General features: G+C 38.2%; 1 protein-coding gene across 10 annotated transcripts in view; it reads right to left on the bottom strand.

The window, feature by feature from the left end:
• Window positions 1-23,802, bottom strand: part of LOC129764251 (dnaJ homolog subfamily B member 6) — a 299,378-nt gene that overhangs the window by 45,047 nt on the left and 230,529 nt on the right. The window contains exon 3 of one of the 10 annotated variants that reach the window (XR_008741091.1): window positions 2,469-2,515. The exons of the other annotated variants lie outside the window; for them this stretch is intronic. The gene's annotated coding sequence lies outside the window, so the exon portion shown is untranslated. Of the gene's footprint in view, window positions 1-2,468; window positions 2,516-23,802 lie in introns of those variants that run through there. 10 annotated transcript variants of the gene reach the window in all.

The following is a 23,802-nucleotide window of genomic DNA, read 5'->3' as shown; positions in this document are numbered from 1 at the left end:
ATAGTAATAGTAATAGTAATAGTAATAGTAATAGTAATAGTAATAGTAATAGTAATAGTAATAGTAATAGTAATAGTAATAGTAATAGTAATAGTAATAGTAATAGTAACAGTTCTGAATTCGTACCACCTACGATATTGTGCAACTTGCTCAATGCTAATGCTAATGCTCTCGGGTGACCCACACAACCCTCTCGCCTTGGGTCTTTTCAAAATATCCTTCCCACGAAAAAGATTCAACTGGGAATAATCTGGCTAATCTGGCCAGCAATAAAATTTCTACTCCTATTGCTTCGCCTAGCGCACTATCGCTTAGTGTTCTACTTTATTTGCCCAATTCTCGCTTGGGCCATGTCCGTGTTGAGCCATGAAACAAAAAAACAAAAGTATCATATTTATAGGCAGACATACATTTTTTTAAATATACAGCCATTTCATGCCAAACCGATATAGATTTTTTTTCATTAGGGTACTCATTTCCATTTTAGGGTGGTCCAAGAAATCCGTTTTTCCTCCTTTTTTCGAAAAATGTTTGTATTTCCGTTTCTTTTCTTTTCTTTTGGACTACTAGACCGATTCAAATGATCGACTTATCAAATTAAAGCCAATTAGCTAGTCTGTTTTGAAAAAATATTTCACTTGCAGGAGGTTTGGATTTTCTTTTCGTAATCATTGATTGTATTTGTTTTCCATTGTTTATGTGGCTTTGGTCGAGGTCGAGAGGCTGCTGTATTTTTTTACATTTTTTCTTTAAAATGGGGGCTTTTTCTATAATATATCAAGAAATCAGTGATGTGTTTTTTTTCGTTTATGATTTATTATTTTTCAAATTTAAGTTGTTTTCAGTCTTCGTTCAATATTCCTTTGCGACTAGACTAGATCTATGCGACTTGAATCCAATGTTTTCGCAAGTGTTTATGTTTTTTCCAAATGAGACTCGATCATTGGTTCCAATTTGTTATGGCGATTATCTAAATCGGTCTAGTAGTCAAAAAGTTATGAAGTTTTGAAAACAGTAATTCTTCGAACAATGGGGAAAAAATGACATTTCGGACCATTGGTTAACTTTGAAAAATCATAACCCAAGAACCAAAAAAAAGTCTCTAATTTTTTGATATATTATGTAAGAAATCGTCAGCTTTCAAGAAAAAAAATTATGGCACCCTTGGTCCCGAGACCATGAAAACAATAAAAAACAAATACAATCAACAATAACGAGAACAAAATTCAAATTTTTTACAACTGTTGTATTCTTTTAAAAATCCACATTTTTTAATATCGCTACGTTTTATATTAACCCACATGTGCTCAAATGATTTTCAACATAACTAAACATATATTTTTACCATGATGATGTTTTTGGAAAAGTTGTTGGAAGTTATAAGCAAATTCATAAAATTTCATGAACATGGCGGTATAACACGACAAACATATTAAAAGAGAAGATTTACTATAAAAAAGACAATAAATTAGAAATATGTTTCAAAATATCTCGAGAATGGCTGCATTTAGAAGGAGATTTATAATGAGCTTTTTTGTTTCAAATCACATCAGGAATCATAATTTGTGGCTAAAAATAATTGTTAACATACAAAAATTCGAAGTTTCGAAAATTCGTTAAAATCCGATGTTCCAAGTTCGTCAAAAATAGTTTTACCATCTTGGACCCATTTTTAAAAATTTTCTACTGACTTCTATTTTATATGAAAAAATTAAAAAAAATTAAAAAATATATTTTTTTGTATGTATTTTGTATATTGCAAATTAAAGTTTTTTTTTGTAAATGAATAAAAGAGTACTGATTTTTTTTCTCAGTGTATATTTTTTCATGTTTAGACATCAATGCTCTATAACTCTTTCTAAGACACTATTTCGGTACGACTCATAGTTTTTGAGATATAAATTATCAAAGATTTCTCCTACTAAAATCGATACGCCCTTTTCAAAAGTTACGCTTGAGTCAAAAAATCCCAATTGCTGTGGAAAACTCATGTTTCCTTCAACCCAAACGGAATACAAACTTTCATTCGAATCAAAAATACTCATGTTTTGTCATTTATCGATTTCATTTGGAATTGCCCAACATAGAAAATGTGTTTATTTTGGGAAGCCGTAGAAACGTCAAGAACGTTATCTGAAAAATCGACTCGAACTTTCCAGGCAACTCAATAATACTTTTTGAATGACACTAACGTTTGCAGTGGAGCTGCGTTTTTTGAGGCTGCTTCGGTTTTGACTACTTAAATTCTGAACCACGGAAACGTTCAATGAATTTACCAGAAAAACAAGAAAAATTTCCGATGAGATTCGAAATCGCAACTTAATTTAATTTTTTCTTAATTTAATTCTTTTTCTTATGTAAAACCTTTCGGTGGTAAGGTTGATAACGAACGATGCGTGAATTTTGTATGAGTAAACGAAACGTTGAAATATGCAACACTTTGGTTCGATGACACACGTAAAACTTGCCTTTGTTGGGTTGAGGAAATCCATAATAGTGCGAGGTCGATGCTTACCTGGAAGTAGAGAGATAAAAAAAAAGAAAAAAAAGTGTTAATTAAATTCGGTAATCGCGGTGTGAATGACAATAGCATGCCATCAAAATTCAAAAGTTATCTGATAAGACTGTTTTAATTAATCGAAAATTTATAAATCCCAAAAAAACAATTTCATTCATTATGTGTATGTACGCGTATGCAAGCATGTTTAATGTTCGTATTAATGACCCTGGCATCGACACGGACTATAAGTCATCTGTCCTAAAAATATTATTGGATCCTGAATAATGCTGATAATCATGTGAAACCTCAAGTCATCAGTCATATTTTCCGCTATGTATTCTCGTTCTACAAATTGATACAATCCATACATTTCCATCCAATTCTGGATGCAGCACATAACATTTGGCATTCATCACTCACTGTGGGAAAGTATTGCAAAATTTCAACTCGTTCGCTTCGTTCAAGGTCTTCCCCGGACAGAAATAAACAATTCGTTATCGGTGCGAATCAATATATTCGTCACGATCCCAACTCATTGATATACAGCTAGCTTCATGACATAACTCAGTCATTCATCTTTCCCTTTTTCGCACGATGTTTATTTGCATAAAAACACCCCAAGGGAGGGAGGGAAACACAGCATAGGAGGAATATATAGATTTATCGAGCGCAAATAAAGTTGTTTCGCGATAAATTGCGGGAAGGGGGGTGGAGAAGATCAAACTTGTTGTTCCGCTGGTCGGCTATAAAAATATACCGAGAGACATACACATACGGCTCCGATGATGTTTATATCAGACTCTGAGACTTTGGTGATGGTGATGACCTAAACGACGCCGGCGATGGGAGACTGTACCGACGCTACAAATGTTCGTTCTGAGATCGGAATCACGAATGGAAGGAATAGCGTTTCCTTTGTCCACATGCTTTGCGCGCTTCTTTATGGTCATGCATCATATCATAGAAACTGTTGTGAGTTGTGAGTCAATTTCGTCATTTTGGGTTCCTGGTCAATGTCACGGCTATAGATGTCAGGGGTTAATTAACCGGGTACAAATCGAGAATGAATTCGTGTTTTTGATTGAACAATATTGCACACTTAAAATAGATATTGTAACCCATGTAATAATAAATTGACCCTATAGTAAAATAATAAATTTGTGTAATTTTAAAATGTTCGTTGTTTGTAAACTAAAGGTATAAAAAGGTGTGTGTTTGCTATGCAGAGAGATTCAAGATAGGAGTTTCAGATACAGAAATAGAAATATCAAGCCATGTTGAAGATTCAATTTCCAGCTGTTTTGCGTTGCATGCCTCGGCTTTTACACTCCCCAAAAACTATGCTCGCAACTGCAATCCTCCAAAATCCGTGCAGCCGCGGCGCTTTAACTTTAACAAATGGCGTGAGCCATTTAACCCAATTTCCTTTCCACATGCGAGAGAAACTTCTGCAATTTGCGAATTAATTTCGACAAGCATGCAATTATCGCACTTTTGCCAAATTAAAATCATTACCCGTACCTCGTCCCTATGTGTTGCGCCCGTTTTGTCCGCAGTTTGCGCCTTGCGGTGGTGCGGCAGATTTACTGCTTGTTTCAACAGCAGCTCTGCTCTGTAGGGTGAGGTGGGAAATGAAACGTTAAAATGCAACGTTAGAGCGATTGCATAACACGTTAGATAAATCGCGAAGAAGTGTGTTTATTTTGACGTAGGACTACGTCTTTCATTTCTATACCGGGGTGTAAAATCAATGTTTCGAAAAAGAAAGCGTTACGCCGGAGACCGAGATTTTGAGCGTTAATAGCTCCTGAACAACTGAACGAAATGGTATGATAAACACTTTATTCGAAAGATAAAATGTCTACGCGTTCTATACTTGTTACTTTCTGATCCAAAAACTTGTTTCAATAGTTTTAAAATTGCTTTCAAAACAGGCTATTGAAATCACCAATCGGTATATAAGCGAGCGCCGCTCGGAAATCCACTCAGTTCTAATTGAACAGCGATTGGAGCATGTTGTCGCTGTTGTGGTGAAGCTCTTCGTTTATCATGAAGGCGCGGATGAACGGTGTCACCAAGAGCCTGTTTGTGCACCTTAGGCCAGATTGGAATCCATCAGGAGGAGAGTGATGCCACAAACGGTTCCCCGGGAAGATCTCGAAGCAGCCACTACACACACACACACATACACGCGCGGAATTCTTTCCGTTTGGATGCCATTCAGCATCGAGAAAGATCCTGAAAATAATCTGCCAGTTCCTCTGGGAATTTAAAAATACATTCATGTGAAAGAGTTTATTTGAATGTTTTCTATCCATGTAACACTGTGACCAAATACATTTGGTTTTGTGATTTTTCAATCAATCGCAATTAACAGGATAGCTTCTGAAGATTATTCTTCCCCATCAGTAGGATATTTCCGTATCCAATATTGTATGCGCCCGCAATCGATTATTGCTCAGTCGCCGAAAGTTCCGAGCTCAGAGAGTTCATTCCCCTCTAGTTTGCCTTCCAAATTGCCATCGTAAACCACGCCTTCTCTCGATTCAATCACGCACAAAAAGCATACTTAAGCGATATTCTGGTGGTGAGATGCATTCATTTTTCGTGAGGACATCGACAGGACAACATCGTTGCTGAGGGTGCTGGACGGCGAAGGATCGAGATCTGCCCTGAACCGCAAGCAGTTTGTTTGAAACTGTGAGGGAGCACAGAGAAGCCGATCCTTCAGGAGAAGAGAAGGTGAACATCGAAGTAGCTGCTACACACACACATACACGCACGGAATTCTTTCCGTTTGGATGCCATTCAGCATCGAGAAAGATCCGAAAAATAATCTGCCAGTTCCTCTGGGAATTTAAAAATACAATCATGTGAAAGAGTTTATTTGAATGTTTTCTATCCATGTAACACTGTGACCAAATATGATTCAATCAAGTGCTATTAACAAATGGTTATCGAGTTAGCATTAACCACTAGTGGGCTTCCAGTATCGAGGAAAATGTGGAAATATCTAATCGCTACTGAAAATAATCTGCCAGTTCCTCTGGGAATTTAAAAATACATTCATGTGAAAGAGTTTATTTGAATGTTTTCTATCCATGTAACACTGTGACCAAATACATTTGGTTTTGTGATTGTTCAATCAATCGCAATTAACAGGATAGCTTCTGAAGATTATTCTTCCCCATCAGTAGGATATTTCCGTATCCAATATTGGATGCATAAAACCTTGTGCCTCCAACGTAACATCATTCTGAATTCATTCAGAATGAATTCAGATTCAACTTCAAACAAATGATCTCTAAATCAACGATAGTCCTACGTCACCCTTGCGGTTATACCATAGATATAACCCACTTTCTGTTTTTTGTTCGTTCTTGTCTAGGACTATACCTTACGCGGTTTGTGTGGAACATATTTAATCGTAACTTGCAATACATGACATGGAAGTAGAGATGGGCAAAACGGTTCATTTCAGTGAGCGGCTCAGAGCCGTGCGCTCAATGAAAAGAGCCGGTTCATTTGAGCGGCTTGACGGCTCTTTTCAAGAACTGGTTTATTCGGATATGTGAAGAATGGAAGACGTAAAAAAGAAGGTTCAAAACAGTAATCAGTGCAGAGAAAAGTAAAAATATAACTTTACTAAAAATATTACTTTCCTTTTTTTTATTTATAAACATTATCTTTTCAATGTTATCTGATGAAGGTCTACTACATCTTTCACAGCAAACTTGTCCTGCTTTCGAAAAAACTTGCTCATGGTACATATTACTGAAGTCGCCGGAATACATAATATTTTCAAAAAAAAAAAAAAAATAGAGCCGCGGAGCGATAGATTTCCTTTCATTCCACCAAAACGAAGAATGGCTTAGTCTCAGCAAATGTGGTTCAGCTAAATGTTTATCTACAATAGATGTTGCAGCAGCTTTTGGATCATGTAAGGATCGAAGATTACCAATCAATGCATAAAACTCCTCCCATACAGATGACAGCGCTTCATCACCAACGATTTGTGGTAGTTTCGTAGGTGTGTATTCTATGAATGTCATTTTTAGCATTTTTATCAACGACTGGTGTGCATAGTTGTACTTTTTGTTATTCCCAAAACCTTGCTGCTTGAAGCGAGGATCTAGCAGTATTTTTTAGGCTACTAATTCGTCTGACTCATGATTTGTAGATCGCTTTACCAGCTCCGAAATCAATTCATACAGAGTTTTTTTTTATAATCACTAGAACTGATTTCACTTGATCCATATAATGTTGATCATGTCGAATTATCAGTCGGGAGAATATAGCATTTTTCGATAACGACACAGTTTTCTCCCCGTTTTTATACCTAACGTTTTTAAAATATTTCGAATGGAATGTTTTCATGATTAACTGTATTATATTAGTCAAATCATTTCATTCGATACCCATATGTGGGTTGGATTTATCATAAACAACTGTGATTTACTAGTCAAGCCCGTTCATCTGATACCCATATGATGGGGTTTTCAGAAGAAATGTAGTCTGCCATTTCGTAACGGTCGCCATTTTGGATTTACATTTGAGAGGCGTTGCCTAGCGGTCTAGGCAACTGGATTTCTTTTCCGTTCTAACAAGAGAGACAACGACCGTCCTCTTTCGTGTCTCAAAACTCACTGACTTTTTATTTTTCTCATTCCTCTTAACGAAACCTAATCTTACGATAAGCTCCCCGCTATCGTAACACTAAAACATAAACAAAAGTTCCTATCTTAAAACTAGACGCTATAAATCACACGATCCTCAAACAGGATCGTGCAGGAGAAATGTATTTATTAATGTTCGGGATCGACCCGAGCTTATCGTAGACTAGACCTCACACGGGTCGTGCAATAAAATGTTTCCCTATCTGAAAAACTATGAATCATATGATCGTAAAAGAAACGGATTTATTTATTTATTCTGGATCGTTCCGACCTTATCTTAAAACTGACTCACACGATCCTCACTAAGGATCGTGCGATAAAGATGTTTTATGTTTATTCAAGATCAACCAGACCTATCTATTTATTTAGGCTCGAGCCTATTGATAATTTTTGGTATACAAAACCCGTCTGGTTTTTTGGTTGCTGCACATTGTTCATGAATAACTTTGTTCTACTAGTCAAGTCCTTTCATTTGATACCCATATTATGAGGTTTTGGCAAAATATGTAGTCTGTCATTTTATAACGGCCACCATCTTGGATTTCCATTTTACATAAATAACTGTGTCCTACTAGTCAAGTACTTTCATTAGATACCCATATTGAGGAGGTTTTGAAAAAAATACATATTTCGCCATTTTGGGGTGGCGGCCATTTTGGATTTTCATTTTTCATAAATAACTGTATTCTACTAGTCAGGCTTTTTCATTTGATACCCATATTGATGGGGTTTTGACGAAATTAGTTGTCTGCCATTTTGTAACGGCCGCCATCTTGGATTTCCATTTTACATAAATAACTATGTTCTACTAGTCAAGTCCATTCATTAGATACCCATATTGAGGGGGTTTTGAAAAAAATACATATTTCGCCATTTTGGGGTGGCGGCCATTTTTGATTTGCATTTTTCATAAATAACTGTGATCTACTAGGTAAGCCCTTTCATTTGATACCCATATTGATGGGGTTTTGACGAAATTAGTAGTCTGTCATTTTTTAATGGCCGCCATCTTGAATTTCCATTTCACATAAATAACTGTGTCCTACTAGTCAAGTACTTTTATTAGATACCCATATTGAGGGGGTTTTGAAAAAAATACATATTTCGCCATTTTGGGGTGGCGGCCATTTTGGATTTTCATTTTTCATAAATAACTGTATTCTACTAGTCAAGCTTTTTCATTTGATACCCATATTGATGGGGTTTTGACGAAATTAGTTGTCTGCCATTTTGTAACGGCCGCCATCTTGGATTTCCATTTTACATAAATAACTATGTTCTACTAGTCAAGTCCTTTCATTAGATACCCATATTTTTTATTGAAACCGCTTAAAAGCAGCATGGGAAACATATATTTCTTCCGCACTGCCGCAAGCCACGGTTCGTCAGAACGAGCGTACGATTCACGATTCTTTATCAATAAGCCGGCTCTTAAAAGAAACACGGTTCTTTTATGAACCGCGGTTCTCAAATGAACGGCTCTTAAATGAACCGCGTTTCAAAACGAGCCACGGCACATAAAAGAACCGTGGGTCTTTTTTGAACCGTGGTTCATTCAAGAGCCGTACAAATAAGAGCCGTTCATTTGAGAGCCGCGGCTCATTTTTAAAGAACCGTGGATCGTACGCTCTTTCTGACGTACCGGCTCAAATGAGCGGCTCGTGAGCGCTCGCCCACCTCTAATCGTATCTATCCACCGTGCATATCATTCTATCCAAGGGAAGATGTAACAGTGAGCCTTGGTTGTTGATCCGACAAACACAGTGACACAATATTGCCCAGTTCAGATTCCGAACCATAATGCGGAATAATAGTACTGCCAGAACAAAATATAATCGCAAACAAGACTGACTCAACCATGCTCAGCTGCTTGCATAAACCGGACGGACCTTTTAAGGTTGAGGGTTGTTACACATACACAGTTACTAAACTAAAATAAGAGAAGAGAAGAGAAAGAGCCATTTCCTGGCTCGCGTGCTAAAGCCCGGACTCATCGCTTGCACATGGAAGAGTTGTGAGGAAAAAAAATCATCTCTCGAAATTTAAGCGCGCTCAGGAATTCTGCACGCTCGACTGCTTTCTGCCTCGCTCATTTGTTGCAGCAACTCCCAATGACTTTGTGAGATGCGAGACTGTGCGAGATCTCGGAAAGTCTACTCATTAGGGTGGCCCTAAGCAAAATTTTTTCCTGATTTTTTTTCTTTTGCTTAAAACCATACGTATAACCGCAGATTTCAAACCCCCATTCTCTATTTTCAATCGCGACTTTAATATGTTTGTACCAACCATATTTAAAAAACTAAATTTTCGTTCGTTTTTCAAACAGAATTTATGTACGTTGTTAAATGACAGATGGCGCTACTTTAACTTCATCGAACTGTCATCTATACATGCGCAAATGACCTAAATTCGCCCAAATCCAGGCACATCACCGACGAGCTGGAAGGCTTTGAATGAGCACATTGAAGTATTGAAATTCTTCAAATCACAATTGCTCGAATTGCAAAATGACAATCACGCTATTGTCATTAATCCTGGTAAAACACCGACTCGAGAGCACGTGTTTAAATTCAATGCGCAGGCGTTGGGGGAATCATGGTAGGCAACTGCACAGTGACGCGAGAAATTGATGAAAAACAATAATCTGGAGCTCTTCGTTACCACACACGACTCTCTCAACGAGCCGCCATATTTTTTCCTGAAAGCTGAGATTTTTTCACATGATATATCCGAATACCAGAGAGGTGTTATTTTTCGTTTTAAAGTTGTGATTTTTCAAAGTTAACATGCTTTCAGTTTTCGTTCACTATTTTTATGCGACTAGACTGGATGTATGTGACTATAATCCAATTAATTGGCAAGTGTGTTATTTTTTTCAAAAAAGGCTAGGCTTCAATTTGATATGTCGATCATCTGAACCGGTCCAGTAGTTCAAAAGTAATAAATTTTTGAAAAAAGTTATTTTTGGGAAAAAAGGAAAAAATGATATTTTGGATCATCGGGTAACTTTGAAAAATCATAACTAAAAAACGAAAAAAACGCCTCCTTGGTTTCGAAATATGTTTTGTGCAAAATCTTCAGCTTTCCATAAAAAATATAAAAAGAATATAGCGCCCTTGGTACCGAGACCATGAAAACTATAAAAAACAAGCCATCAGTAATGACAAAATCAAAACCTGCGTAGCATTTTTTCAAGAATGACTAGCTGATTAGCTTTAATTTGATATGTCGACCGTCTAAATCGTTTCAGTAGTTCACAAGTTATGAATTTTTGAAAAATGTTATTTTTGGAAAAAAGGGGAAAAAGAAATTTTCGATATTTCCGATCACCCTAAAATGAAAATGGGCACCCTAATAAAAAAATAAAAAAATACGAGTCTAATATTTTGCGATAAAGAACGAAACTACCACTTTTTACGAAAATCTGAAAACTACTATATCGGTTTGACATGGAATGGCTGTATAAATATGGGTACCTGCTTGAAAATTCATCTTAGTCATGATTAATTTGTGGGTGGTGCAATACACGGCTGGCAAAGCAAGATTGCCATTCGCTTTGTGCACAACGTCGTCGAACAACTTGTATGTAGTGAAGGCAAAATATTCAGCAAAAGAAGCAATCACGCAACATTGGTGCAAACATTTATTTCTCCGCTTTTTTATGTATTTTTTATGGCTTGTCACAAATTCTCAAACAAAAATATAAAAAAGTGTATTTGCTCGCTGTATTATATTTTAAATAGAAAACAAAATAAACCTTTTCGATTCAACTTGATTCATAGTTCAAAACAGAACTGGCAGATTAATTGTCAGTAACGATTCCATCTTCTCGTTTTCTCCTCGTCGACGCTCTACGCCCGCCGGCAATTATAGCTGACTCGATGACCACCAAACGAAAAGAATTGCGCCTGTGTGTGTGGCAACTGTCTTAGTGGTACTAGAGATGGGCGAGCACTCACGAACCGCTCATTTGAGCCGGTTCGACAGAACGAGCGTACGATCCACGGTTCTTTAGAAACGAATCGCGGTTCAAAAAAGAGCCGCTTTACAAAAGAGTCTCGGCTCAAAAAAAAAGTCGCGGTTCAAAAAAGAGCCGCATTTCGGAAGAGTCTCGGCTCAAAGAGAGCCGCGGTTCAAAAAAGAGCCGCTCTTTGAAAGAGTCTCGGCTCAAAAAGAGCCGCTTTTTGAAAGAGTCTCGGCTAAATAAAAGCCGCGGTTCAAAAGAGTCTCGACTCAAAAAAGACCCGCGGTTCAAAAAAGAGCCGCTCAAATGAGCCGGCTCGTTTTAATGAACAAGCGGCTCTGAGCCGCTCACTGAAAAGAACCGTTTTGCCCAACTCTAGCTACGATAGCTACGATAGCTACGATCACAGGGGTATTGATGTATTCAAATTGTTTTTCGCTGCTACTCTAGTTGCTCCTTATGGTCGGTATAATTTGAGGAGCATAAATTGGGTCAATCAAAACGTGGGATTTGGAACGTTTAGGCAATGTTTACTTTTACAACCAGTCAATCGTTTATCTCAAGAAAAATATAACTTTATTTATTATGATTTAAGCGTTGAAATATTTTCAATCAATTCATTCAAGCACCTTTTCGAATGAAATGGTCGAGTTGTAGGCATTCGTACTCTTTGACTATTTCTTACTGTTCAGTATTTAGATTTTCATTTTGTCCCCATATCTTCCTGTTTGACGTAGTCCCACGTCAAAATATTATATCGGGGAATCAAAGTTGCAATAAACAACCATTTCCATGAACAAATAAGCTAAAATGTTGCCTCAAGTTATGTATCATGAAGCAACAAACCTATTATTTAGGGTTCGCTATCCCAACTTCCAATTATATCATTTTGGTCATGTTTCCATTATTTTTTTTCAACCCCAGTGGCAATCGCACAATCAACGACGGGACGAGCGAAGAAATTGCATCCAAGGTATAATAATTTCTTGCAATTGTTAGCTCTTTCTTCAACCATGACCATGGACATCTCACGCTGGTACCTCTGGCCGTGATCATTACCCCGACCGATCAGCTGTTATTAAGGACCGTGAGGAGAAAATACGGGCCGCGTTAGTGGCGTCTCCTATTAAGCTATTGAAATAATTCGAAGCGTGACGTCGGGGCGTAACTTTCCGCGCACTGTGTAATCGGTGCCGGACTGAGAAACAAAACAAACCGGGATAAGTGGTTTCCAGGGTTTTGATGAATCCTCTCGTTACTGGGATGGTGAAGTAATTTAGGGGGTTTCAATTGCGGCAATCAATGTACACATCCCCAGCTGACTCAAACTCATAACTACGATAAATTCGTCGGTTGTAACCATTTGACACAAGCGCAAATTAATTTTTCGAATCGGCGCGAAGAAAACCGTAATGCATAACAACGAACAGAAAAAAATTCAATCGCACGATCGGAACTCCATTCCGTTGCGCTGTTTGCTGCCGGCGAGCGTTTCCCCATTCCTCCACCGCAGCCAGGCGTGGATTCCACTCTCAACCGGTAGCCCTTCGAAGTATGGTATAATGCCCAGAAGCGTTACTTTCACAATTTATACCATTACCATTAGCCACCCCACCACCCGCCAGCCGGGATCTCGGATCAGTTTCGAATTATAGCAAACCGCCGCCACAGTGCGCGAATTGGTGCGCAAAAATGATAATGGCACGAAAAGCTAATTTCAGGTAGCGTTTTTCGCCGCCAAGCGAACTGTGAAACCCTGGTCGCCGTGCCCTGGCCCGCTAAGACCCGCGAGATATGCCACATAACTAAAACGCAGAAGGAGCTTTCGTAGGATAGCTTAGGAGTGCGCTCGCTACGATTCGGAGGCTTATTTTCCGCGCGTTTCATTGTGAATGCGCATTCAGCCGAACGCGCGCCGCAATATCTAGGGCCGTGATAACCGCCCGGGGTCACTTTAAATTCAATTATTTCACCAAAAGGCCACCACCGGTTCAACACACAATTTTTATTTGTAGATATACAACCAACCAGCCGGAGATAGAAAGCGAGCGAACGATTAATTGAACGTTCACGTTAACCCCTTGTGTGATTTTCTGTTTCGAAAAATCGATTATTCACTTGCATGACGGCGCCATTTGCCATGATTTCGTATCGTATCTCCTCCTCCTTCACCCTATTCTCTCCTCGAGGTGGATTGGGTGGAAACAGCCATTAGTATGCGAGATTGTTTACTGTACGATTATTGAAACGGGAGGGGACTTATTGACTTTAATTGCTTTTAAATTGATATCAATTTGGAGGCGAGTAAATAAACAAAAGGATTGCTCCCGCTAGAGGTATTTTTGTTTCATCGTGTGGGTTGAGGAGTTTTCATATTTCTACAACTTTAAATGAGGTACTCTCTTATTGGAGGAGTGGTCTTTTAAACGAAGACCCCCAGCATTTGACACAGCTGGCATGTAAGTGATCTAGTGCCTCAAATCTTCGGTATCCTCATTTTGTCTTTCATACGTAACTAGCTGACCCGGTAAACTTCGTCCTACCCAATTTTTTTTGTTATCAACAGCGCACGTTCATGGGTCCAATCGCAGAACTGTTAATTTATTGTTATTTTAATCTGTGGTAGATTAAAAGATCAATAAATCAAATTACCTTTTACTGTAAAATTCTTACTACCAAAAACTCGTCATTATAATATCAGATTATTTTCAGACACAATTCTTGTTCAAGATTTTTCAACCACTTGCGAATAACATGTTTCTCCGTTACATGGAATAAATGTTTGATACAGAAAATATGATAGAATGAAGATATCCCTTAATCGGACAATTCCTTTCTCAAGTTTTGCTCTTATGAACACAGTCAGTGATCCATTTTTATTTATATAGATATAAGAAGAAGAAGGAGTGCGTTTTATCACATTAAAATCCATTTCCACTTTCGAACAAAAATCAATTTCATTAGCGCAAACATCAAATGGACTAACAATGATTGACACTATGTACAGGTCGGACTCGATTATCCGGAGTATTGATCTTTTTTTTTCATTCCGGATGATCGAATCATAAAAACAACGAATTTTCTTTCGGTAAACGTAAAATTATTATGATTTGCACTTATTTATTAAACGGTTTTATCTAGCTTGGCCCATTTGTATGTTTGTGACTTTGTAGCTTCGTAACATTGTCTGTAGCGCTGTACCACAATAATAGAAATTTAACCCCCTTACTGTTTGGAACACATCTTTATCTCTGGTGCCATTATAAAACTGTGCATTCCATGACCTGAAAATCCAAGATGGCGGCCGCTTTAAAATGACGGATTATGTACGTATTTTCTCAAAATCCCATCAATATGGGGTTTCCCAAAATCTCATCAATATGGGTATCGAATGAAAGGGCTTGACCAGTAGAACACAGTTATTTATGGAAAATGTAAATCAAAGATGGCAGCCGCTACAAAATGTCGGATTACATATTTTCTCAGAACCGCTTCAATATGTACAGCAAACCTTTTTTTGTGCGGGGGATAGGGACCGCACAAAAAAGTCGCATAAAAAATCGTGCAGAATTTCACCAGCAGCTTTAAAAAAATCGTGTTCGGTACACATTTTGAAAAAAACCTTTTTTTGTGAGGTAGATAGGGACCGAATAAAAAAAGTTTCCCCCAAAAAAATAACTCAAATTCACTCCATTCACCTTTCAATAACTAAATGGACGATAACTTCGACAAATATGCTTCTTTCCATACACCGCACAAAAAAAAGTAGAACATGAAAGCTCGACTAGTAGAACATGAAAAATCATGAAAAATCTAACAGCCGCTGATGATCGCAGTCCCCAAATAACTGATTACATTTTAAATGGTTTTATTCAGCTTGATCTGTTTGTATGTATGTTTGCCATACAAATGAAACACAAATTTCTACATAACTCTAAAATTAATCAAGCCAATGAAACCAAATTAGGCATATGGAGATTTTAGGGTGCAATAAAGGTTTCTATGGTGGTTAGATTCTCCACCCTCCTCTTTAAGGGGGAGCTGTCATACAAATGAAATACAAATTTCTGCATTACTCGAGAACTAATGAAGTAAATGAAACGAAATTTGGCATGTGGAGATTTTAGGGTGCAATAAATGATCCAATGATGGTTAGATACCCCTCCCCCTCTCTTAGGGGGGAGGAGTATCACAAATTTCCGCATTACTCTGTGAGACTGCCATACAAATGAAGCATACATTTCTGCATAATTCAAGAACTAATCAAGCAAACTGAAGTAAATTTGGCATCTGGAGGTTTTAGGTGGCAAGAAGCATGTCTAAGATAGTTCAACACACCTCCCACCTTTCTAAGAGGGGGGCTGTCATAGAAATGAAACACAAATTTCTGCGCAATTCGAGAACTAATCCAGCAAGTCGAGCCAAATTTGGGATGTGAGGGTTTTTGGGTACGAGAAATGTTTCTATGATGGTATGACACCCCTCCCTCCTCTGGAATGCAGAGGGGGTCCCATAAAAATATTACACATATTTTAACCAAAAATATTCCAACCAAACATGACAATTGAAAATTTTCGGAAAACTCTGAAGGAAAAAGGGAAAATTCGGAAACTTAAATTCCCATATGTTCTACAATTACATAGTGACAAGCGTTGTTGGTCCATTTGATGTTTGCGCTAACGAAATTGATCTTTGTTCGAAAGTGGAAATGGACTGCTATATCTTCTTCGATCTATATCAATAAAAATGTCTCGCCGAATGTGTTGGTAAGAGCAAAACTCGAGGAAGGAATTGTACGATTTCGGACTGTCTTTATTCTATCATATTTTCTGTATCAAACATTTATTCCATGTAACGGGGAGAAACATTTTATTTGCAAGCGGTTAAAAAATCTTGAACGAGAATTTTGTCTGTAAATAATCTGATATTATGATGAGTTGTGGTAGAAGTACTAGGAATTTTATAGTAAAAGTTAAATTCAACGGAGTCGATTAGAAGATCAATCAATGAACAGTTCTGCGATTAGATCCATGAACTTACGTATAGTAAGAAAACGTGAATGTTTGAAGGTATTGAAAAGAAATAACAAATTTTGGGCGGGACGAAGTTTGCTGGGTCAGCTAGTACATACATAAAAACCAACAATAATCTATAAATAAAAATGAAACAACTTCATGTTACATGAAATATGTGTATGTATACATACCTAATTTTTTTGTTGCTTAAGTTATAGTCCCGCAAATATTTTTTCACTTCTGTACAAGATTGATTTTTGAACCAATCCTCAAAATTTGTTTGCCGTTATAACGAAACATTTTAGACCGCAAATCGAAAACGTGCCTGAATTGAAGAGGGCCGTTATGGCAAAATGCCTATAGGAAGGTATGGGTGTTGAAGGTTTTGCAAGTGCTCAGAAGAGAAGAACGTGTTCGATTAAATTTCTTGAATTTCCCTTTGATTACTATTATAAATAGTTTGTTTTCACACTAAAAGCCAAGTACACGCAGGTTTCTACACCAAAAGAAGTACTAGTTAGTGCAAGTTAGAAAAATTAATTATTGATTTATGCTTGAAGTAAATTATATTTTCTATAATTACCCAGCGAATCACTGTTACCGTTAGGGTTATATTCAATGCGTGTCTATTGTATAAGATACACAGACACACTGTAATGTATGTGCTATTCTTATTCCATATTTAGTAAAACCAACTAAGGTATTTTTAGCTTGAAGCTGATTATTAAATAAATCACAGCTATCGGAAGAACAGTGTTTTCCATGACTTACACGAACCCATGCTAAATTCAAAAATACTGGACAAGGCACTGAAAAAATAACATTCAACGATCTAGCAATTTGAATATTGGGCGCACGTCAACCACAATCACAAAATCTTGGAAGCAATTTTATGTGGTCCAAAACAAATATGTATTTGGCTGGTGAAGACAGAATTTCTGTATCCACCTTATTTATGATTACTGATGCTGGTAATCAAATAGTGGTACCGGAAGGAAGAATATTTCACACACAACTTATCGACAGCAAAATTATCGGTATAACGAATGATTCATCAGAAAAGGATGAAGAAGTTTTTGTAATTATTGATTGAGTTAGTTCTTCATGGTTTTCTCGGTTAAAGATAGGAGGCACTATATTTTTTTATATTTTTTCTGGAAAGCTGAGGATTTTTTACATAATTTATCTCGATATCAGAGGTGCTATTTTTTCGTTTTTGATTTATTATTCTGCAAATTTAACATGTTTTAAGTTTTCGTTCAAAATCCCTAGGTGACTAGACTAGACCTGTGCGACTAGAATCCAATCTTCCCGCAAGTGTGATATGTTTCAAAGAAGGTTAGCTCATTGGCTTAAATTTAATATGTCGATCATCTAAATCGGTTCAGTAGTTCAAATGTTATGAATTTTTGCGAGAATTCATTTTTGGATAAAGGAGGAATAATGATCTTTCGAACCACCTGTTAACTTTGAGAAATCATGGGCCTGATTCTCGAATACACTTCACGGTGGAAACGAAATAAACGGCACGCCATTGAACTACGTTTTACGAGTTAGTTAAGTGTCGAAGATAATAATGAGTTTTCAGGCAGAATGAGCACTTTTCAAATAAAAAATCATTAATGAAAATTAACTTCTTCGTATCAAACTGGTATTCAATGTGAGTGGAAAACTTTGTTTTCTTCATGTGATATAATAATCTCATATAAAAATTTCATCTGAAGATAATTTGATATTATAATGATAAGTTTAGTGGGAAACTAATCTCGTATCCAGATGTCGACACCGTACCGTTGTCATCGCGGATACGTTTCATTCCGTTTCCACTGTGAAGTGTATTCGAAGTGCATTCGAGAATCAGGCCCCATATCTCAAAAACGAAAAAAAATAGCATCTCTGATATCGAGATATGTTAGGTAAAAAATCCAGCTTTCAAGAAAAAATATAAATATTAGGCTGTCAAAAAAGTCCTGCGGTATTTTTTTTTGAATTTTCATTTGTTCATAAAATTAGTTACAATCATCTGTTTTAAGTCAAATATGCGCCGTTTTGTTCGATGACTTGTTCCCAACGAGATGCCAACTTCATAATACCCCTGTTATAGAAGCTCGCTTCCTTATTGGCAAAAAACTCGGATAGCCAATTTTCACAGGCCTATTTTGTGGCTAACTTCTGACTACCTAGCTCGTTCGCCATGGACAAAAACAGGTGGTAGTCACTTGGTGCAAGGTCCGGACTATACGGCGGATGTAAAAGAACCTCCCATCCGAGCTCCCGGAGCTTCTGGCGCGTCACCAAAGAAGTGTGTGGTCTGGCGTTGTCCTGATGGAAGACAATGCGGCCTCTGTTTATCAAAGATGGCCTCTTCTTCATGAGTGCTACCTTCAAGCGGTCCAGTTGTTGGCAGTACAGGTCCGAATTGAGCGTTTGGCCATAGGGAAGCAGCTCATAATAGATTATTCCTTGACAATCCCACCGAACACACAGCAGAACCTTTCTGGCCGTTAATGAGGGTTTGGCCACCGTCTGAGCCGCTTCAGCGGGCTTCGACCACGACCGTTTGCGCTTCACGTTGTCGTAAGTGACCCACTTTTCATCGTCAGTCACCATCCGCTTCAGAAACGGGTCGATTTTGTTGCGATTCAGCAGCGATTCACATGCGTCGATACGGTCAAAGATGTTTTTTGCGTCAACGTGTGTGGCACCCATACATCGAGCTTCTTTGTGAATCCAAGCTCCTTCAAATGGTTTGATGACTTATCCCCAGCTCTTGGCCGATGCTACGGCTGCTACTATGCCGGTCTTTCTCGGCTAATTCAGCGATTTTGTCGCAATTTTCGACGACAGGCCTTCCGGAGCGTGGCGCATCTTCGACAACCTCTACACCAGAACGAAAACGTTGAAACCATCGTTGTGCGGTGGAAATGGAAACTGTATCGGGTCCATAAACTGCACTTATTTTATTGGCAGCTTGAGATGCATTTTTGCCTTTGTCATAGTAGTACTGTAAAATATGATTTTCTCTTTATTTTGCTCCATATTTGCGACACTATAACTCACGAACGACTTAACCAAACAAAACACTGTCAAGGACTATATTATAGCGCCTTTCCAACAAGCTATAGTATGACTCGATACAATGAATATAACTAGAACTACGCGCTTACAACGACACCTCGCGGAAATACCGCAGGACTTTTTTGACAGCCTAATATATAAAAATATAGCGCCCTCTAGTCCAAAGCCATGAAAACAATAAAAAACGACTACAATCAATAATTACGAAAATAAACTCCATTTCTTTTGCAAGTTCAATATTTTTTCATAAAAGGCTAGCTCATTGACCTAAATTCGATATGCCGATCATCTAAATCGGTTTTGTGGTTCGAAAGTTATGAAAAAAGTCATTTTTGGGGAAAAGTGGAGAAATGATTTTTCGGACCACCCTAAAATTTAAATAAGCACTCTTATAAAAAAATAAAAAAACGGGTCTAATGTTTTGCGATAAAGAACTAAACTACCACTTTTCATGGAAATCTAAGAACCACTATATCGGTTTGACATGGAATGGCTGTATTGGAACATCGATATAAAAAAATCAAATATTGTCTAGTTTCTCGTGTCCATGTCCATTATGTGGTTGTGAAATGCGGATTATAGCTCATCCTACCCGTTTAAAGGATATAAGTTATTATTAGAAACTATTTCTTTTCAGGACCTTCATTTGATGTATCAAAAGAGGAAAAATTACAGATTTCTTAACAATGGAAAACTCAATCCAAATGAAATTACTCCAAACAATCACAGTCCTACGTGAAGCTCCCGTCTGTAACCCTAGGCTCAGACCCATCTATTTTTTTGATTATAATACCAACAGAGAAGATAGTAACGTAAGTAAACAATTCAACAAGTAAAGCAGATATATTTTTTAGATTTTGCTCGGTGCTAGCGCTGTGGAAAAGAGCAACGAACAACATGTTTGTATGCAATTTGGATTTTTGGCTCCCTGTTAGAGATGGGCAAACCGTTCACGGGCGGTACGAAGCAACTTGTTCGCCAAAAGGATTGAACGAACGGTCGTTTTTTTTTAACGGTAATTCGTCATAAGGGGCGAACACGAAATTATTGCGACACGAAAATGTCATGCCAATTTTATTTTATTTTTTTTTCCAAAATATATAGTTTATTAAGGCACATGTGGCGTTAGCCTGACGGGGCCGGGAGTCCAATATTTTGACAATTTTTGTCTTACAACTATGTTAGTAATATGTAACCGATTACTCGCGGTTGGCTCGAGGTTAGTATTACAAGTGTTCTCATAATTGGTATGCTGCAGTCTTCGATGCTCTGTACGTGTGCCCGACACGGGATACTTCCTATTGGGATGCAGCTGACCATTAATCAGCAACGCCCTCCTAGTCTGTACCCCATATCTAGCGTGGTGTGTCTTTCTCAACTCGAGGAATCCAGGATAGAATGGTCACTAGCCGGCGCAATCATCAGCTCGTGTAGAGTTGTCATGAGCGGTACAACCTTTGGCTCTTGTTGAATGATCAGTGGACTGCACAACCTTCGGCCCGTGCATCTGTAAAGAGTGTGTGTATGTATTGCCGCGACTAAGTAAAAGTTTATCGATCGGATAGGAGGGATATGAAACGGGGACACAACGAAGGAAACATTATTAAACGTTGACATCGGCGTTTCTGAGGAACAGGTATAGATGAAGCAGAAGATCAGGATCCCGGCTACCTAAGATATCCCGGACGGGGAGCCAATTTTCTTATAATGTTTAGAATCAAACCAAAATTTTAGGGTAGTTTTATACATATATTTACTTCAAAAATCAAAAGAAAAGTTAATCGATGGAGCCTTGAGTGTAAAATTGAACGCATTTTCCCTCGATGCCCTCCATCAAAGTCTTTACAGTGTCATCCGGTACCAGTTTCTCAGTTTTTTTTTTCATTTTCTTAACATGTCCTTCTCGCCTTTGACTGTCTTCTTGCTCTTCCGAAGTTCCCGCTTCATTATTGCCCAGTACTGCTCCACCGGGCGCAGCTCCGGACAGTTTGGCGGGTTCATGTCCTTTGGAACAAAATGGACAGAATTGGCCTCATACCACTCCAGGACACTTTTAGAATAGTGGCATGATGCCAAATTTGGCCAAAATAGCGGAGCTTCGTCGTGTTGCTGCAAGAACGTCGATTGTTGCCGCTCATCGCGGTTTGGAAAGTACTGTACCTTGTATGTACAGGGTGGTCCATTTAAAGTGGAAGCATCTGGCAACCCCATAACTTTTGACAGAGATGTCAGATTAACAAATGTCATACCGCGTTGGAAGCGTCATTTCAGTACAATTTTAACCATGGAACAATACACACCTAAACAACGCGCTGAAATTGTTCAGCTGTACATTCAAAATAACTTCTCAATTGTGGCTTTTGGCAAAAAATCATAATGTCTGATGAGGCGCATTTCAACTTGAATGGAGGAGTGAATAAACAAAATTGTCGGTTTTATGCTACTGCAAACCCTCAATTCATCGAAACGCAACCTCTTTACGACCAAAAAGTTACTGTGTGGTATTTATGCCGATAAAGTCATCGGCCCGTACTTCTTTGAAAACGAAACTGGAGCAACGGTAACCGTGAATGGGGAGCGTTATCGGACAATGATAACCGATTTTTTATTGCCATTTGTTCGTGAAAATGAATTGGACAATTACTGGTTCCAACAGGACGGCGCTACATGCCATACAGCGGCTGCCACGACCAAATTATTGCGCGAAATGTTCCCCGGAAGATTAATATCGAAAAACAGCGATTATGACTGGCCACCGAGATCACCTGATTTGACGCCTCCTGAAAAAACAATATCCGACAAGAAATTGCTGCCATATCGGCCGAAACATTGGACAAAGTGATGGAAAATGCCGAAAAAAGGGCACATTTTGCGGTCAAGGCCAGAGGCGGTCATTTACGAGATATCATAATCAAAAAGTAGTTAGAACAAATCTCCTTGGACCAAAATAAATGAATTTCAAAAAAAAAAAAATTTTAAATTCCACTTCTTTACTTTGCTATTGCAAAAACAAATCCTTCCACTTTAAATGGCCCACCCTGTACGTAGTCCAGCACTCTTCTTTGCATTCTGGACGTAGCTCTGCGACATGCCGATCATTTTAGCCAAATCACGGCTTGAGACGTTGGGATTTGCTTTAATCATCCGCTTCACCTTTCCCTCCGTCTGTTTTGTTCTTCGGTCCCGGTTTTCTTTCAGCTCCTTTGCCGTGGTCCAACGTCAACCGCTCCTGGAACCGCTTCAACACTCTGGAGACGGTTGAATGGTGAATGTTCAACATTTTTCCCAACTGCCGGTGCGACAGGTCAGGAAATTCCAGGTGTTTGGAAAGAATTTGTTCTCTCGACTCGCGTTGGTTCACCTACATTTTCGTTGAATCGAAAAACACAACTTCGAGTTTGACAGCATGTCTACAATACACATCAATGAGAAAGTGTGCAAAATTTGGTTGATTTTTACCCAACGGTAAAAAAGTTATGCCCTGTTGAATGTGTCGCAATAATTTCGTGTTCGCCCTTTATGAAATGTTTCCGAACGAACTGATTGCGTGCGAACGGTTTGGGTACAGCTGAACTGAATACATGTGGAAAGCAGATTGCGCTAGACCGAAAGGATGCATATTATAGAATTTTTAGTTTTCTCCAACGATATCATTTGAGGGGCTCAGAATGCAAGGGGTGTAAGTGACTTGATCGATTTCTCTTCATCAACTTTTTAATTAGTTAATAACTCAACTGCAAAAACGTTCCAATTTAAGTTTGCTATACAATCCGATAGATGAGGTTCTGACCTATCTTCCACATTTTCAAATACAGCTGGGAATGTATTTGCAGCTAAGCTATGACCAAAAGAGAGAGAGTCGAAGTAGAGAAATCGATCAAATCACTTACACCCTTTTCATTCTAAGCCCCCCATTTACAAATAAAATGCAAAAAATGTTTATTTGTGTTATTATGTGTCATTTTCGGATGAGAAACATATTTTGACATACAATTTGCGACTTTTAAAAAGGCAGTTTTTGCCGATGTTAAGTATTTATCGGAATCGTTTATTTTTTTAAACCGGAGAAAAAAGTCGATTCATTTAAAAATAATATCCGAAATGATTTACAAGAGGATTACATAAAATAATTTCGTAGTCCTACATTGAAAATGTGGTCATGTCCTAGACATAACACCCTTTTAATTTCTTTCTCCCATGATCGGCTTCGGAAAATTTAATTTAATTTAGTGTAATTAATAAACATTCAATGTAGCGTACAGTGTATCGCAACCAAACACACTTTTCAATGGCTCCCATGATTCTTGTGCATCACACTTTGTCTACGGTGACCTGAGGAGCGCGAAACAAAACCACATCCACCTTCCGACCGACCGTGTCAAATCGCGGCGGCAGCAGCGAAACGAAGCGTCTTTTCACCACAATTATCTACAAAATGGTTCGAAAATGAATTGCAAAACTTAACACCGCCATCTAATAGCAGTAGGCAGGCTGGCTACTGGTTGCGCGCCTCATTTGGTCACTTTGGCAAGTTTGTTGTGTGGCGCCCCGGTCATCTTTCTCCTCGGG

This window comes from Toxorhynchites rutilus, chromosome 2 (assembly GCF_029784135.1).
Source record: "Toxorhynchites rutilus septentrionalis strain SRP chromosome 2, ASM2978413v1, whole genome shotgun sequence".
NCBI classification, from domain to species: domain Eukaryota; kingdom Metazoa; phylum Arthropoda; class Insecta; order Diptera; family Culicidae; genus Toxorhynchites; species Toxorhynchites rutilus.
Note: the sequence above shows the minus strand (reverse complement) of the source record. Positions and strands in the feature narration are given on the sequence as shown.